The sequence below is a fragment of the Zosterops lateralis genome, assembly GCF_965231275.1.
Source record: "Zosterops lateralis genome assembly, chromosome: 11".
NCBI classification, from domain to species: Eukaryota; Metazoa; Chordata; class Aves; order Passeriformes; family Zosteropidae; genus Zosterops; species Zosterops lateralis.
In genome coordinates this window covers 15,441,821-15,457,810 of record NC_139771.1, presented here as the reverse complement: position 1 = coordinate 15,457,810, position 15,990 = coordinate 15,441,821, and the positions used below count along the sequence as shown (strand labels likewise).

General features: G+C 50.1%; 1 protein-coding gene across 1 annotated transcript in view; it reads left to right on the top strand.

The window, feature by feature from the left end:
- The first annotated feature begins 7,895 nt into the window (after positions 1-7,895).
- The window catches only part of PRICKLE2 (prickle planar cell polarity protein 2), a 105,675-nt gene continuing 97,580 nt past the window's right edge, over positions 7,896-15,990 (top strand). Inside the window, exon 1 of the mRNA XM_083869548.1 lies at positions 7,896-7,967. The gene's annotated coding sequence lies outside the window, so the exon portion shown is untranslated. The remainder of the gene's footprint in view (positions 7,968-15,990) is intronic.

Here is a 15,990-nt window from a genome sequence, read left to right as displayed (position 1 = left end):
TTCTAATCCATCCTGGCTGCCTTGCTGACCTTCCTCTTTGAAGCTATTCACTGCTCTCTGTCTACCTACCCCAGCCCCACACAGAAACGAGCATTGCCTGTGAAACGCTCTCATTGCTCCCGCTCCAGGGAGCAGGGAAGTGGGAATGGCTCCCTGCAAACTCACCGGCAAGAGCAGACACGTCCAGGGTAGTTGCTGTTACTGGCAAATACAAGCAGCAGTAACTACACGTCCAAGCCCCCGGCGGCAGGTGGGATGAGGCCGCCCGCGGCACAGGATGCAGGCAGGTACCAGATGCTGCCAGAGGCTGGAGCTGTGGCTTCGTGCATGGCTTGGCCTTCCCAGATGAAGTTTCTCAGCTTGGTCCCAGGTCTGAGTAGCCCTTTGGAGCGGGAGCCACGTGTGTGGTGGTGGGAGTGTGCAGCTCTGCAATTCCATGAGGCTGATGCCTCACCAGAGCTTAGGGCAAGTAGGTACACACTGGGGGTAATCTTTCCCTGCTTCTGAAAAAGCAGCAGAGCTGAACTGGCAAACAACTGAGACCCAGAATAACAAACCACGAGCTGCTGAAAGGAGATGTAGGGCAGCAGTGGCCATGGAGGTTTGTCTCCTGGGCAGCACAGGAGCAGCACGGTGAGTCTGAGCCTTGTCTGTGGGAGCAGGAGGGAATGGCCTTTCTTCTTACCTGTGCTAGGGCTCAGCTGCTCAAACACTTTGCTGCCTGTCTCTCCTTCACTGTTCTCCTCCCAGGATATCCCTGAGCATGCCATGTCTCCTCAAATCCACGTGCCTCAGGGTGGTACAGGTGATCCAAGGAAACCCCAGCAGATCACTCTGCTGACTCTCACTTGAGCTGCTGCTCCATTCAGGCAGGGCAAATGGAGAGGTGACACCCTTCAGATCCAGTTTTTAGAGATATTTCTAAATTCTGCTGACTGAATTGCATAAAGTGGGGTGTCCTCAAGACTTTTCAACAGCTCTTGTCAACACCGACAGCTTCATCCTGCTCTGTGTGGAAAAATGCAGTGGGTGTGCCTTGTGCTGGTGCAGAGCTCACCTGGAATAACCCCTGAGAGCTGCCTGCCTGCCCTGGAGAGGCTGTGGCCCAGGATAACCTGAGTGTATCCTCCTCTTCAGCTTTTCTCCACATTGTGCAAGTGGTAGGTGAAGCTTTCGAGGCACAACTGGCATTCAGATTCCACTAATGGCATTTCCCCATCTGATCATTCCCAATGGCTTGGGCTTTTCAAGAACTCAAATGTATGGCAGCATTTAACTTGGGAGAATCAGAAGCTTTTGACAGCAGGTGTGTCCTGGGCTGTTTGCCTTGGCTAAAAACTGGTGGCTCCAGCAGGCAAAAATAACACCAATATAAAACCTGGTAACACTGGTGTTGGAAAAAAAAATAAAATAAAATAAAATAAATTCTGGCATCTCAGGGCCACTGCCAAAGTTTTCTGATTTTTCTAATCTGAGCTACCAACAGCAGCCTGGTTTTGCTAGGCATTTCCCTCCCCTATTTATAAGCAGGTTTCAACCCTGTAAAATGGCAGGTAGAAGATTATTTTGTTTTTCTCCCAATCAAAAGAGACAATAAAACAGCTTTAAAAACATGAGTAAAAGGACCTTCCCACCTGCAGGGTGGCAAATGAACGATTAATGTGAGGGATTGCAGGACATCTGTGACACTTCCAGTGGCAAGGGAAGGGCAGGATGGCTTCACTCCTGCCAGCTCACCTCCTGCCGTGCCTGCTGGCACCTGCCTCTCTGCCAGTTACCCTAAATTGGTTTGTTTTTCCTTATCTTCATAAATGGTCCTGAAAAGTCAAAGCAGAATGGCAGAAGTGTGAATTTACAGCTTAAAGCAAATAATTCTGCTGCACCTCAGAGAGCTCCCGGGAGTGAGGGTGGAGAGTAGAAAATCACTTGTTGCTATAGTGCAAGGATGTTGTGTGCAAATCGGCAGAATCCCACCTGATTGCTTGGGTTAGCCTCAAATTGAAAGGCATTAAACAACCACATGAACTGGGGCCATCTCCCACCCCTCTTTGTCAGAGAGGCTGGCAGAGGGCTCCTGACCTTGACAGCAGGGAAATACAGTTCTGGGAAATGCTGAAGCACTGTCATCTCATTTGGGGAGCAACAGCCTGAAGGAGGAGGAGAGGGGTTGGAAAGGAGCAGGGAGAGGGAAGGGGGTCTGTGACACTCTGCCACACTGGCATCAGAGCCAGGGTCCCTCCAGCACCTCAGCAATGCCCAGCCTGAGAGGGGCAGGTCCCTTTTTGAGAGGGCAAGTTTTGTGTATCCACTTGGCTCTGCATTTCATAGCAGGTGCTCCTCTCCACAGAGTGGGACTGGGCTCCAAGTTTTTATTGGTGTGGACTCCAACTCCCAAATGCTATTTACAGGGAAATTGAAGACCGCCTTCAAAATTAACAATAGATGGCTATAAATCTTACTCAGTTACCTAGCAACTAACACAATAAAATCCTAAGGTTAAAAGGAGAAGGGTTATTTGGAGATACCTTGGGGAACACATAATGGCCATTTGCATTCCTGGGCGGGAGGACACAAAAAAAATTCCTGGGATATTTACAAATGAGTGTATTGATGAAAGAAAAAAAGGTGTAATTACTCAGTACCGTTTTAATCAAAATACCTTAGAACAGAGAAATCTAACAAAAAAGTAGTAGTCAAATGGCTGTGATAAAGAGCACTCATAAAAAGTATACAGTGTTCTACAGAACTTGTAGAAGGGTTTGTTAAGTTGCTAAGCCCACTTTGTTGCCATTTGTGACATTTGAAGTGTGTGTTCTGCAAAGCAATCGTGTAATAAACGTTCAGAGTGAATCTGACCATTACGTGCCTGATGGAATTGTGCCCCAGAAAATCCTACGCAGTGCAAAAAAAATTTAAAACTGAAGTAACATAGCATGATTCATCCCGGCCTGGGTTCCTGTTATGCACAGCACAGATTGAAATTCCATATCCCCACCTCAAACTGGGGTTTATGCACAGCCTTTTCTGCCTGCAGTAATTGCAGATCTTGGGGCTGGAATGAGTGGAAACACTGAGAACTCCTAAAAGACTCTCATGGGGGCACATTTACCCAGGAAGAAGGAGGCTTGGTGGAGGAACGATGCAGCAAATTAGATGCCTGGTCCCCAGCACACTCCTTCAGCAGCTGTGGCACTTAGAGGTGTTTTTAAGCCCTCCTTTTGCTGTTTGAAAGGCTTCAGACAATAACTTCCTAATAACAGTCAGACATTTATTACCTTCAGGGAACTAGATGGAGACAGGATTCATGTTGAGCTGTAATTCACCTGCACAGGCTGCTGGCAGGAGGAACCACGAGGGGACTGACTCGGTCTGTAACAGGCAAATTCACCTTGACATCACAGAGGGCAGAAATGGATGGGTCCAGCATCAAAATGAGAGCTGCTTTCTGCCTGACTCCAGTGCTCTCTGTTGCTGCTACCCCTGCCTTGGTGCTGGTGGTCAGGGCTGGACTCTGAGAGGCACAGGGGTGTCAGAGCTGATGGAGGGATGCTGAGAGCTTCCTGCATGTGAGTATTTTGGAGGTGATTTCCTGACATGAGGCATGGTTTGCAGGATAGAAGAGCCAGGGGCACTTTCCTGGAAAGACTAGCAAATTTTCCTGGCTTCACACACAAAACTGTTTTGTCTGCCAGCTAACTCCCATCCAGAATTGCTGGACCAGAGCTGGAGGCAGACTTTCCATGGTCTTTGGTGGCACAAGTTGTTCCCATATTTCCCATTCCCTGGTTGCAGCTACTGCTGTGGACCTGCAGCTCCTCTTTCTGGGTGGTAAGGACTGCCAGCAAGCCTTGGACACAATCACTGCTGCTATTGCCCATGCTGGTGTCCCATATGGGATGGAGGTCACCAGGAAAACAGAGCCCTAATGATAGCTCTGCCCTGCATCCAGGGCTGCTCTTCTGCACAAATCTATCCCATGCCAGTCCCTGCTCCACCTGCCTTGTGACCAAAAGCTAACACAGGAGCTGTATTTTTCCCTTCCCTGAGCTCTTTGATTTTCATCATAATTATTTCTGTAGTATCAGGTACAACAGGGAGGAGGAAGCAAAGAGTATCCCTGTCATTTCCCTCCTCACTGGCCATCCAAAGAGGACAACTTCAAAAGGGAAATGAGTCCAACGCACAGTGCATGAATGGAGCAATTTGGGTTTTAAACTGGTTTAGTCACGAGAAAGGCTGGAAGGAGAGTCATCCCTAGGCAGGTTTGTTTGAAACAGAAATGGGAGGGGAAGATGACGTATGGAACAATTTAAGTGACAGCAGAAACAATAATTTGTCAGACAAACTGTCTAGCATGTATTATACATGTGTGTCTGTTTCTGAGCCTATTTGACAGCAGTATCTGACACCCCCCACCTCCAAGCTGAGTCTGCCTCCACTCAAGAGGAAGATCTCCATGTCTATAAAAATAATAATGCAAAATCCCCTTTTCCAAGTAGCTCTCATGGTAGCACAGGTAGGGCTGGAGCTGTGTTGCTCTCCCCTGCCCACCCAGCCACGCCAGGATGGTGCATCATCCCCTTTGCACATGGTGAGAACAAGGGAGTGGGAGTTTATTTCCTGAGAGATCTTTATTCTTGGCAGCTTTTCTGGGGGAGGAAAGAGGAGCATTCAGGCCAATGAGATAATGTATCCCCTCCCTTTCCCAAATGCATCCCAGAGATGCTGCTCTGGCCTGGCTGTTTCCTCATTCAGATGGAGCATCTGAGCATCCCTAAAAGTGGATGGAGTCCTCCCAAATAGCCCTTCATTTGCCCTGGATGTCTCAGACCAGAGAGAAATTGCTGTTCCCATGAGATATTTAGGTGACCAGAAGTCCCTAAGGACCTGACTTCACTGGGGTTTGTGCTACCTGGACATTTTTCTGCCTCTGTGTGGAACTCATTTCCCCAGATCCCTCTGCAGGCACAGCAGAGCAGAGGCTGTGAGCACCCCTCACCCCTCCTATTGCATCTTCTGCACTCCCAGGCTGAGCCCTCATCTTCCCTCTTCTGAACACACTGATGCAAACCTTGCTGCTCAGAGCCTCTCCTGCCTTTTGCTTGTGCCACCCCCTGTGCCTGCAGTATCTGCTGGCATGAGCCTGGAGGATACAAGCATGCAGGGTGACAGGGAAGTTTGGTAGCTTCATGGACAACTTGGGATGGAGGGAGGGGACCAGCCAGCCTTGTTTTAGGCAGCAATTTAGGACCTGCATCTTCATCAGAAGACTGGAGCTGTGATTCAGAACAGCCACACCTTCAAGGAATTTATCCTCCAACTTTGACTTACATTTGCTGTTTTAAACTCATAGCAGATGTCCTCACCAGCCCTGTTATTGAGGGCACACAGCATTTCTTGCAACAGCAGAGCAATTAAAGAGGATTTGCAGGTCACCTTTAAAGCATTTCCCACAGCACGTTGAATCTTGTTATAAGTCCTGTATCCAATACTGCTTTTATTTCAGCAGTTTTAATTGAAGTTTTAAATAATCTGAATCTTATGCAAGACACCCAAAGTGGTGGAGATTTTCAGGCCCTCTCTTGCATGACACCCTTTTCCCTGAAATCCCATTGTCCTCCTGTAGAGACAACAGTAACTCAGCATGTATTCCACACTGGATAAAGGCTGTAGGTAGAGATGTTTCAATATGAGGTCAAACCCCAGTCTGCAACCAGTTGCCTACTGTGTGATGAAATGTATACTTGGAGAGATCGCCTCTTCCCTTGAGAGCTCATAATATATTCATGCGCCACTGTATGGGTTGGAAACTGGGAGAGGAACCAAGAAGGAAAATGATGAGGAAATTTAGCAGAAGGGAGCAAAAGAGGGAAGCTTGGAGGGTTTTGGAAAGGTAAAAATAGCAACCACAGAAACACAGAGCAGGGAGCATTCAATATTTTCCCACTGTCATGAAGAAAGCCTGTGAAAAAGGAAATTTTCACCATGATAAAATTTTCTATGCGGAGTTTTTTTTCTTGGGTTGGATTTGTTTTATTTTTTTTGTTTGTTTGTTTGTTTATTTTAAAGGAAGTACAATATTTATGGCAGGAAAGAGTGAAAATCTCCCTGAAACTTTTTTCCTGAGACTCTTCAAAAGGCCAGCTCAGCTACACAGCTCCCAGCCTCATTACAGCCTCCCAGGGAGGAAGATACAAGAGAAGAATTGACAAAAATGAGAACTGATTAAAGGAAAAAAAGAAATTATCAAAGGGTTACCATTTTAACCAGCTGTGAGGCAGCAAGGCAAGGGAACAAAGAGGCAGGGAAGGAGGAGAAGGAGCTGACAGGATCTGCAAACAACCACAACCCTGGGTGAAGCTGTGAAATGCTAATGGCAAAGCTGCTCCAGCCCCACTGGGGAAGAGTTTCCGAGGAGCCCTGTGCTCTGTGAAATGTTTGCTGCTCTCCTCTCCCCATGGTTCATTTTGCTCTGCCTTGTGCCAGATGTGCTGTTTGATTGCAAACCCAGGGGCAGGGGGTGGTTGTTGGCTGTGGGCATTGCTTTTAGTGCACTGTAAATATGGTAAGAGTGGACTGATGCATGGGCAGCCCCATGGGTCCCAGCCCCAAGGATCCCAGGCTCCCACCTCCATGGATCCCAGGCTCCCAGCCCCATGGATCCCAGGCTCCCAGCCCTACGGATCCCAGGCTCCCAGTCCCACACATCCCAGGCTCCCAGCTCCACTGGTCCAGAAGTAGCTCTGGAAGGACCCTGAGCTCCGGGGCTCTAACAGGTGCTTTGTGTCCCATCCCAGCATCTCAGGCCTCAAACATATTTCCTGTGACAGTGTTTTTCCTGCACCCTGCCCAGTGTTTGTGGGCTCAATCTGTTCTCCTTGAAGAGGGGACCAGACGCCCGGCAGGAACCCTGAATGATCGCTCTTCGCCTGGGCCAGAAAAACCCCTGCACATCGCAGGTAACCTCATCCCTGCTGAGCTGAGCCCCACCTCTGCCCTTCGGGAGTTCAGCTTCTTTATCACCACGCGAGCCCTGGAGCGGAACGAGGACATTGCGCTGCCGGGCGGGCGCGGGGCTCGGGGGGCCGGGGCAGGGCTCGGGGGGCCGGGACAGGGCTCGGGGGGCCGGGGCAGGGCTCGGGGGGCCGGGACAGGGCTCGGGGGGCCGGGACAGGGCTCGGGCGGCGCGGGGCTGGAGAGCGGGGCCGGGGGAGCGGGGCTGAGGAGCCGGGCTGGGGGACCAGGGCTGGGGAGCAGGGGAAGCGGGGCTGGGGGAGCCGGACTGGGGGAGTCAGGGTAGCCCGGGGAGCCGAGGAGCGGGGCTGGGGAGCGGGGCTGGGGGACCAGGGCTGGGGGAGCCGGGGTAGCCCGGGGAGCCGGGCAGCGGGGCTGGGGGGAGCCGGGCTGGGGGGAGCCGGGCGGTGCCGGGGCGGTGCCTGCCGGGCCGAGGGCGGGTGAGGGGCGGGAGCGCGGCCGAGGGGCGGCCGCCGGGGGGGCGGGACGGGCCCGGACGGGGCGGCCGCTGCTGCCGCGCACTCGGGCAGGGCTGCGCCGGGCTCCGCGCCGGGAGCGCTGCCATGTTCGGCCGCGGCTCCCGCAAGCGGCTCTCCAGCCGCTCGGTGAGTGCCGGGGGGTCTCTGGCCCCTCGTTCCCCCTCCCCGCCCCGCTCCAACCTGTGGCTCCGTCCCGCCCCGGCGGGTCCCCGCTGTCCCCGTGTGCCGCCGTGCTTGGGGCGCGTCCCCGCTCCAGCCCTTCCCCTGCCCTCTCCCAGCCGTGCGGGTGCCTTTCCCTCGGGCGTGCCCCTTTCCTCATCCCTGTGTGCCCGTCCCCGTTCCCGTCCCCCCGGTCCCGCAGCCGGCGCTGACTCTGCTGTTCTTGCAGCTGACGGCGTCGGGGGAGCCGGAGCGGGGCCAGCCCTGCAACACCTGCGGGGACCAGTGCCCCGGCTTCGCCCTGCACAAGTGGAGGTAAGGCCGGCGAGACCCCCGCCCATCCCATGAACCCCCATCCGCCCACGCTGGCTCCCATCGCGGCTCTCCCTTCGCTGGGTTTTCCGGCGCTCTCCCAGTTCCGTGCGCATCCGGGGTGCAGGTGTGGCTGTTTCGGGGGTGTTTGTGTCGGTCCGAAGTTGCCCACCCCGGTGGGGGCTCTGGGGACACGCTGTGCCAGCCCCACACGGCTGTGCCAGCCCCACACAGGTGTGTGTGCCCGTGCCCGCGGCCGGTGCGGGGCGCAGCAGGACCCAGATGCGGGACTGGGGTAACTGGTTTGGTAATTACCGCCTCGCAGCCTCCCCGCTGCGGTCAGGAGCCCGTCCTGCTGCTCCGGGTCTGGCCGGGGGCTGAAGCCGCCCTCACCTGTCAGGGACAGCCGGGGTGGGGTGGGGTGGGAAAGGGAAAAATGGGGCTGAAGGGTTTCTGGCGGTCTGCACCAAACCGCTGCCTGAAACTCCTGCCTCCCCTAGATTTATCCCGTCGGTGATGCCAAGCGGAAACTGAGCTGTTGAAATGGATGGGGGTGTGTAGGAATGCACGAGTATTTTTTGGCTGTTTCTGTTGTGTCTCTTTACAAACCTGACGGTGCCTGCTGAGCACAGCAAGCCCTGGCCTTCTCCTGGGTCAGCCCCTTCTCCCCTCCCCGTGTTCTGTTATCTCAAAATGAGTTCCTGCTGATGGGCAAACTGGGACTTGGTGATAATAAATCTGGGCTGTGGGCTCTGAGAGCTCTACATAGTCTTAGTAGGCCAGGGAGCCCTTGGCGACCTTTTAACCTTATTTTTCAGGGTATACCCTTTTTTCCAGCATCTGCTGTGCTTGGCTTTCCTCCCAGCCTCTGCCCTACTTCCCAGAGCTGTGTCTCACCAGATTAAAGCCTGAATTCAGAGCAAGGAGGGGGATTGATACATTCCCGTTGAGTTGTATCTTAACGTTTAGCCTTGCAAATCATCGGCTCCTTTCGGCGTTTGCCCCAGGGTGTGGTGGGACGGGTTCCATGGGCTGAGCTCTGCCCTGGGGGATGCACAGCAGCAGGTGGGGCTTGCCCTGGTCCTCGGGCTGTCCCGGGATTCCTCGGGCTGTCCCGGGATTCCTCGGGCTGTCCCGGGATTCCTCGGGCTGTCCCGGGATTCCTCGTGTCACTGCAGAGCCGCTGTGTAATACTTAAAAGTGTCGAGGAGAACTTTCAAATGCAAGATAAGGAGAAAAGCCGCTGTCACCAACCACAACAGTATTTCTCCCCTGCTCCAAGGACTTGTGAGATGCTGTGCTTCATGTTTCATTATGTCAGAGGGTACAACTGTGCAGTGGCTTTTGAAGAATTAAGTGAATTTTGATAGCATCCCACCAAAGGCCAAATGGCCCAGCAGAAGGGGCACACGGGTACCTGGGGAGTGTCAGATGAGAGGGATGTTTTAGCTCTGTTCACGCTGTGCCCTCTGCACTGGCACACTGCACCTCTGGGCCAGATCCTGCCAGGCCCCATGTGCAGCAGCCTCCAGCCTGCCAGGACTGCCCATAACCATCTCCTTTGCTGCAGAACCCCAGACGTGGGGGAGGATTTTTTGCTAACACAGTGTGGATTTTTCCAGCAGCTTTCTCTCAGGAAAGGAGTGGTTATGTCCCTCGGGGCAGGAGAAGGATGGGGGCCCTGTGGGGATGGGTGGGGTCAGTCCCCAGAGGCACTGCAGTCTGTGTACTCCAGGTTTGCATCCCACTGAGCAGGTTAGACCTTACACCAGGACTCGATGAGCTGAGAGCCCCCCTGCAGACATTCCCATTTAATTGCCTTGATGTAAGAGTAATTACGCAATTAAACCAAATAAAGGCAGCCTATTTGCCGGAACACAATAGAGAGGAAATGTGTTCATTTTTTTACTAGCCAGTGGTCTATTAATGCCAGGAATAGGTAAGCAGGCAAATTATTCACAGTAGTTTGTAGGCTGAAAACATGCTGAGGAGCCTGTGCACGAGTGGTGGGGCTGCTCACCTGAATGTGCAGAATGATACTGAAAGAAAATAAGCGTTTGCAGGGAGATACTGGTCAATTGATCCAGATCAATTGACCAGTAGAGATTTGTAAGGCTTTTTATAATCTTTTGACAGCAGAGTTTTGCTGATAAATGTAAACGGGATGTTTTTGCTTCAAAGATGCAGAGTGGTGATAACACTTTAGGGAGACAGAATTTATAAACTTGCACACACTGAAACCATTGCTGAGACAGGCATTGTCCATACCTAATTACGCTGGGCTGTGTATTTTCTACTTACCTGTGATTTTAGGTGTGATCTGGGCAGGCACTCCCTCAAGCAGGCGGATTGCTTTGTTGGGTGATTAAGATTTCTGTGCTTGTTTGTTGCCTTAAAAGCCACTTTTCTCAGAGATGGCTCTGAGTGTTCGTATAATTTATCATTCCTGGAAGCACAGGCATGCTTCCTGAGACAGCAAGACCTCTTGAAAATAAATTATATTCTGCAGAACTGTTTTCAGAATAAGCCTAGTCTCTGTACTGCAGGTGGTGTGCAAAAAGAAAGATGAAAGGGGATTGTTAAATAATTAAATAATGTCCCTGGCTTTTGAAGTCTGTTTTTGAATCTTCATAATTTTGCTCTGAAATTATAATCCCACATTCAAGGTAGTGGGTGAGTTATCCTGCTAATCTGGTGGAAGCAAGGAATTGAAAACACCTCAGTTAAACTAGAGCCTACATCTTACTCCCTCAGAGCTCTCTTCTGCATGCTACACATCTCTGCCTCCTGTTGTAAGGCAGAAATTCAATTTTTAGTTTTACATCATTTAGCCCCGAAGAGGAAGAAGTAAGTGGTTTCTCTGAGAAGGCTGATGATTGAATTCCACCCTCCTCGGGTGTGAAGTCCATGATGACACAGCTATCCAACTATAACCAGTAAAACCCTGAATTTCTCATGGCCTGAGCAGGAAAACTACTCCTTCCTCTTCTGTCATTGCTTTCTGCTGTGGTGGGTTGTCAGCAAAGTGCAAAAGGACTGAGTTCATCTGTGTGGGCTCCAGTCGGGAAGATGGAAATGGTGTAACCAAATCCTCATTAATAGAGGTGGCTTTGTGTGGAAAAGGGGAAATCAAATTCAATAAAAATTGAACTCCTTAGGAGCCCGGTTGCTGTTTTCTAATCAGATCTGCATTACATTAAACTGTGTGCCATTCAGCTTGTTAACAAGCTTTGGCATTAAATAAAGCTGTCACTGGAGTTTGGTGAATGAATAGCCATTAGGAGTGTCTTTTGCATAATGTCTTGCAGAGAAAAGCCTTCCAGGGAGGTGGTCCAGGAGCAGGGAAGGGAATTTATAACCTTGTACCGGTGCAATTAGTGTGAATATGCAAACCTAAAAGGTGACGAATGGTTGGCTTTTGCTGCTGTTAAGCTTACTGTGAAGAACTAATTTCAGATTTACTCGGGGTGAAGTAAAATTGCAGCCTTAGTGCTGCAGTTAAATCCTTCGTGGTGGAGATTGGCATGTGTTTAGCACACGGAGCCATGGTTTGTTTGCTCCTGGAGAACGTCTTGCAAAATACCTCTTGCAGTTCAACAGACCTTGCTGTTCCCTGCTCTCTGCCTTCTCCAAACCCCACCAGCTGAAAACAGAGATGCAGGACACCCAGCTCTCAGGATGGTGTTTGAGCTTTGGTGTGAGGAAGCAGGGATGCACCACCTGGTTTGCAAAGCCTGCAGAGGCAGTGGCATACGGCTGGTTTCTGAGGGAAGGGATTTGGATGCTGTGACAGAGAAGACAATTTTAAAAATAGAGTCTGAAAACCTTTGGAGAAGTCTTTGTTGCCATAGTTATTCTTCTGGTTTGCAGAAGCATTTGAAAAGCAGTAATAAATATGACATAAAGACAAAGACTGGTTTGCCAGGGTTTTAGTTTCAGTGTGAGATTATGTCTTACTTCTTTTCTGGGAGCATCTTTTTCCTTGCACACGTCATGCAGTCTTTGTCCCTTGGAATTGCATTTTGCCAGGGAAGAGGTCTGCTTCTCTTCATGCATTGCTGTCACACGTCGTGCTCTAAATATCAGTGGTGTGTGTTTGTACAGCACACAGTGCTTTGCCCTTCCCTTCCAGGGCAAATTTATGTGACCTGATGTACTATTCAGTAATATTCCATATTAACAGATTTTGCTGCATACAGTTGTTCTGAGCATATATTTCTTTCTTTCCATAACTCAGCATCTTCTATAATTTACTACAGTCAGTCCCGCTGAAGTCTGATCTCATCTGGCCTTGTTGGATTAGGGAGCGTCTGCAGAGACAAACTTTCCATCTTCTCAGGAGAGATCTGCCTGGAGATCCCAGGTGATCAGCCCAAAGGGTTGTGATTGACCACTGGATCACAAAAACCTATGGACAAGGAAAAAACAAGGTCATGAGACAGTGACCCAAAATGAGGTGGTGGACCAGAAGCCCCGTGGTGTTTGATGTTGTTGAGTGATGGTGCACAAAGTTGCTTTGCAACTCCCTTCTCTGCCTTGTTGACTGTAGGCAGGGAGTTGCTGGTGGCTGTGGATGTTTGTTTTGTTTGTGTGTTTGTTCAGTGCCCAGTGCTCTGGAGATTGCTGTGCAGGAGCAATGAGAAATTCTGTATGTTTGCAGCCTTTGTCTGCATTCCCACTGCTCTAATAGGAGGTACACCACAGCAGGCTCCTGTGTACATCCCTCAGTGCCTTTGGGTCTCCAGTTTGATGCCTGGTTCCTCATCCAGAGAGCAGAAACAATAATATTTGTAACAGCACATGAACGAATAACACCGAATTCTGAAGCATTTGTTTCTACTTCCAGAAAAAAAAAAAAAAAAAAAAAAAAAAAAAAAAAAAAAAAAAAAAAAGTACAGATTATTGCTTCCATATGTTTTCAGCATTTTTCATAGGTTATGTCTCTTGCACACACACACTCCCAGCTTTTCCCTGGCATGAATAACAGGCTTTGTGCCTCTCTTCTTTAGGATTCAGATATTCTGCACATCCTTGCATGTTTATTTGAAAGGATTTGGAGATGTGAGAATAGCAATACCTTATCTTGAATAGGCTGATGATCTTATCACTGCCACAGTGGATTGTGCTGGCTGGGAAGGTTTTAGAAAATTCATCATTTTGCAGTTGGGAACCTGCTGAAATGGGCAAAATTCAGCCAGTGCTGGTCTAGCCCTGTGTAGATCCATCAGAGTGCTCCTGAAGTGAGTCCCTAAGGGACTTGCAGAGGGCTAAGGGTGCTGCTATACCTGGAGGACCTGTGCCTGTCCCTAGGGGTGGACAGGAGTCACCTGCTGCCCAAAGATACTGTCACCCAGGCAGAGGGCATGCAAATTTTGTTTGCTGACTTTAAAGCCTTTCACAAAGCAGTTGGTATCATTAGCTTGATTTTTAGTTTATTTTTGTGTGTTTATTTGGTCACAGGTTCAGAAAGGAGAGGCCATTCCCTGCCAGGTTCTCCAGTGCAGTCAGTGCCCTTGAGCCCCTGTGCCCAGGGGGGTTTGGTGGGGGTGGCTGCTGTGTGCACTTGGCTTGGCATCAATGACTTCAGCTGTCCTATTTTCTTACTCCTGAGAGATTAAACACTTGTGTAAGTGTTTGGAAAATCAGGTCTACTTTTTTGAGGGGGGCTTTTCACCCCCATGATAGCAGGGAGAACAGGGTAATGAGTGATGGTTCGTGCTGCTCCCACTGTTCAACAGCAGCACTACCAAGGGGCAGCTGGGCCATTGGGATGGGGGTTTGGATGGATTGTGGTGCAGATATCGGCTTTGTCCTGCCCTGAGACAATTTTTTTTCCTAAATGTTGAGTTCACAGTTGCATTTAAGGAACTCCCAACCATTTTTTCTGACTTGTGGGTTCCATTTCTTTGTGCCCTGCTGCTGAAACAGCACTTGAAACAGCACTTAAAACAGCCAAGACTGATAAGGTATCCTGTTTGTGTTGGCTGGGAGACACAGTATCCACATTACCAGAGCATTACAGTGTCAGAGGCAGTGTTGTCCCTGGCAAAAAGCCTAAAATAAATTCTTTAATTTTTTGTATGCGATGTACAAAAGAGCAGGTGAGGTATGTACTCGTTTCCGGGCAAGCCCAGGGAGCCTGTTTGAAGTCCTTTACAAGCCACTCAGGATTGTATTGCAGGAACTCAAAGGAGTTTGGACACTTGTTGATTGAATTTCAGCTGAGCACAGAGCCCTGCTCTGCAGCTGCTCTAACTGGAGCTGCTCTGCCCAGCTCCATTGCCACTGAGCTGCCGGCAAAAGCCAGAAAAGCAGAATTTCTCCTAGGGAACGGGCAGTGTGGGTAGATTTTCTGTCTGGTTTGAAGTGGCCTTGTGCGATTCTATTTTTATGAATGGTGTGAAAAAAAAACCACTTATAAGCTGTTGCAGGCTTTAGGCTGATTTTTGTGGAGTTTATTCTGTTTCTGGCGTGATTGTGAATTACAAGGATGATGGATAGCTGTCTGTAGAGCAGAGACATTGAATTCTGAGTTTATGTGATATTTTACTTCTAAACAAATAATTTTAAAACTTGGTGGTTTTTTTGTTTTTGTTTTTGGGTTTTTTTTTTTGATTTTGAGATTTTTTGTGTGATGTCTTTTTGGTTTTTTGGGGGTTTTTTTGGGTTTGTTTGTTTGGTTTTGGTTTTGTTTTTGTTGGTTTTTTTGTGGTTTTGTGGGGTTTTTTGTTTGTTTTTTTTTTGAGGGGGAGGGTTTAGTTTGATTGGGGTTTTTTGTCTTTTCTTTTCTTTTCTTTTCTTTTCTTTTCTTTTCTTTTCTTTTCTTTTCTTTTCTTTTCTTTTCTTTTCTTTTCTTTTCTTTTCTATTTTGGAAAATGACTACAATTGTTTCTTGGTATGCAAGGAGTAGAATGTTACCTGCCTGGTGTAACTGAGTGGGGTCTGCCATGCGGAAGGCAGAATTTGGCTGGTGAGTACTTTCCTGGTGCCTCAGCCACAGGGCTGCGCTGCTGGACACTCCCAAAGCACAGTTCCCTCATGGAGCCTTTGGAGATGGATTTGCCCGAGAGAGACCCACAAAACTCGGAAGCAGGATGGATTGGCGTGCACTGGGATCTCCTAGAAGCCGACAGCTGTTGGCGCTGGAGGCTGCAGGGATGGATTTGGGAGCTGTGCAGGCTGTGATTCAGTGGGACACGCTGGGCTGATGTAACAGCTCAGCGCTGCTGGATGTGTAAGGTCCTGAGCTCCCTGTGCATCCTCCCAAGCCCAGGGAAATGGGTTAAATCCCTGTTGGAGCCTCTTCTGGGGTGATGAGAGGGAGGAGGTGGGGATGAAGAGTTGTCCTGGTCCTGTGGCATGCAAAGCTGAGCTGTCATCCCTGCCGTCAGCATCCTCATCCCCGTACTGAGGTTTCGTGCCCCGCCGGAGCTCCGGGCCGGGGGCACCAGGAGCGCCCGGGTCCGCTCTGCCCATGGGATTGTCCCCTGAACCCGCCGGTGCCGTGTCCGTGTGCTGGGCGGGCAGGAAAACCCCTGCTGCTTCAATAGAGGGTTTGCTACAGGCCTTTGTCACCGGCGTGGTGTGGCGTGAAGGAAAAAGCTGCCGGGCACCGCTCTGGTGGGATCAAGGCTGGAAGGCGGGATGGGATCCCCGCTGGAGGCACCAGGAGCAGCCCTTTGGCTGAGCCCACTGAGCGCTGCCCTCTCCTCTTTGCTCTCGACTGTAGAGAGGCTGCAGTGTTTTCAAGAGTTTTTCTTTGGTTTTGTTCGTTTTCTGTTTGCCTTTAAAAAATCAATCTGCAGTCTTTCAGACTTTTTCAAAGACATTCTCCCCCCCCCCTCCCCACCCCCGCCCCGGTAATCCATCCTTATTACACCAGTGAGTCACTCTCCAAATAATGAATTACGTTTTCATTGTCTGGCTTGTAAGTCTATCAGCGACTTTAAGGATGGCCGATAGTATCAGCTGAGACCTTTGGCAGCTGGCTTTGCAATTTGTGGTGCTCATTTGGATATTTGCTTTT